The sequence below is a fragment of the Anneissia japonica genome, unplaced genomic scaffold (assembly GCF_011630105.1).
Source record: "Anneissia japonica isolate Jap-2015-1 unplaced genomic scaffold, ASM1163010v1 scaffold2652_len1590060_cov184, whole genome shotgun sequence".
Lineage (NCBI taxonomy): Eukaryota > Metazoa > Echinodermata > Crinoidea > Comatulida > Comatulidae > Anneissia > Anneissia japonica.
The window spans coordinates 21,711-23,753 of record NW_022699919.1 but is presented as its reverse complement, the minus strand read 5'-3'; the positions used below and the strand labels follow the sequence as shown (position 1 = coordinate 23,753).

The 2,043-nt window shown below is 29.6% G+C and overlaps 1 pseudogene; it reads left to right on the top strand.

Annotated features, from left to right (window-relative positions):
• The window catches only part of LOC117103164, a 17,689-nt pseudogene extending 15,933 nt beyond the window's left edge, over window positions 1-1,756 (top strand).
• Window positions 1,757-2,043: the final 287 nt, after the last annotated feature.

Here is a 2,043-nt window from a genome sequence, read left to right as displayed (position 1 = left end):
GCAATAACTGTGTATAGGTTTATAATCATGAAATAAAGCTAATATAGAGGTTGGGAGTTGGCCTTTTATGTATTGAAACATAAAACACGCAACTTGTAGTTTGTTTAGATCCATAATTTTTAATATATATTTAGTTTTTTAAACAGAGATTCCGAAGGCGATGCAAATGAAGCTAAATCAATTATTCTGACAACACGTTTTTGTAGCTTAAGTAATCTATCCAGGTTCGAAGAATAGTCACAGGCCCATATTAAGTTACAATACTGCAAATAAGGGAGAATAAGAGTATTGTATAAAGTAATTAAAGTGTTGCGTGGGAAGAATAACTTAAGCCTGTTTATTATGCCTATTGATTTTGATATTTTGCTTGCAACATAATTTTGGTGTAATTTCCAACTTAGAGTTTCTTCAATGAATACTCCTAGAAACGAAGTATTTGATTTACGTTCTATAGGATTTTCATTTAAAATAATGCTAAAGTTTGAAAAATTTGCTTTTTTATGGTGTGAATGAAATTAAATTATAGTTAGTCTTTTGAATATTAATTAGGGGCTTATTTGCATTGAACCAGGAACCAATTTTTTAAAACTCATTATTAAACGTATTGAATAAAACAGTGAGGTCTTTATTAGAATAAAAAACGTAGTATCATCGGCGAAGGACACTCGAGGGTGTCACTAATTCTACACAAGTCATTAACATATATTATGAAAAGTAACGGTCCCAAGACCGACCCTTGTGGCACCCCACAAGTTACATCCCTCGTCGATGATTTACATGATCCAACAGAAACAAATTGTTTACGATTATTCAAATAACTTATAAACCATTTTAAAGCAATACCTCTAATACCATATCTAAAAAGTTTTGAAATTAAAATTTCGTGGTTAACAACATCAAAAGCTTTTGATAAATCTAAAAATAATCTTAATAGAAATCGTTTATTTTCAAATGATTTAGTAATGTTATTAACGAGTTCAAGTATTGCATGACAGGTTGAGTGATTCTGACGAAATCCATACTGATGGTCATTTAAGATGTTAAATTGATTTAAATAACTAATTAGTCTTTTATGCATAAGTTTTTCAACTATTTTTGAAAAGATAGGTTAAATACGGTTTCTTTCTTAAATACGGGAATGACTTTGGCCATTTTTAAAGTATTTGGAACTGTACCAGATGAAAAAGATGCGTTAATGGCGAATGTTAGTTGTGTAATGATGATTTGAGATACACATTTTAGGGTCCTAGGAGATAAGTGGTCATAGCCAGCACCTTTGTTAGTATCTATATCATGAATTACTGCAAATACTTCAGATTCAGTGACGGGTTTAATAAAAAATGAATTAATAGGCGACATTGGTAGGAACTGTAAAGGATCAATATCAGAATCTGGTAAAGATTTGTTTATATCTGGGCCAATGGAGGAAAAATAATCATTAAAGTCACAAATAGATTTCTCATTATTAATTATGTTATTGTTGAATTTTAAAACTTTAATTTTGTTAATATTCTTTTTGCTCGGATTAATAACTGAATTTATTATATTCCATGTACGTTTGAGATTGCCTTTTACCAGATCAAATTTTTGTTTATAATAATTAGATTTGGCAGTACGACAGAGACTATTGTAGATGTTATTGTATTTAGTGTAGTTTAATTTGTGTTTAGAACTTTGCGAAAAAATATATTTTGTATATAATTTGTGTTTTCGTTTACTACATTTCAGGAGTGAAGAACTCATCCAGGGTTGTTAATGAATTTTGTTTTTCTTTATTCGACTAGCGTTTAAATGCTTACTATGAACGGAAAAAAAATTGTCAAGAAAGATATCAAAAGAAAGTTTTGGGTCACTATTGTAAACATCGGACCAGTCAACTTGAGATAAATTATTGCAAAAGGAATTCATATCATTAATAACAAAGGAGAAGCTTTCCTGGGTTTTTAGTTTATCTAGATCATTATCAATAAACTGGAAAATAGGCAAATGATCAGTGATATCAGAAACCAGAACACCAGAGATTATACTAGATTCAGTTTCATT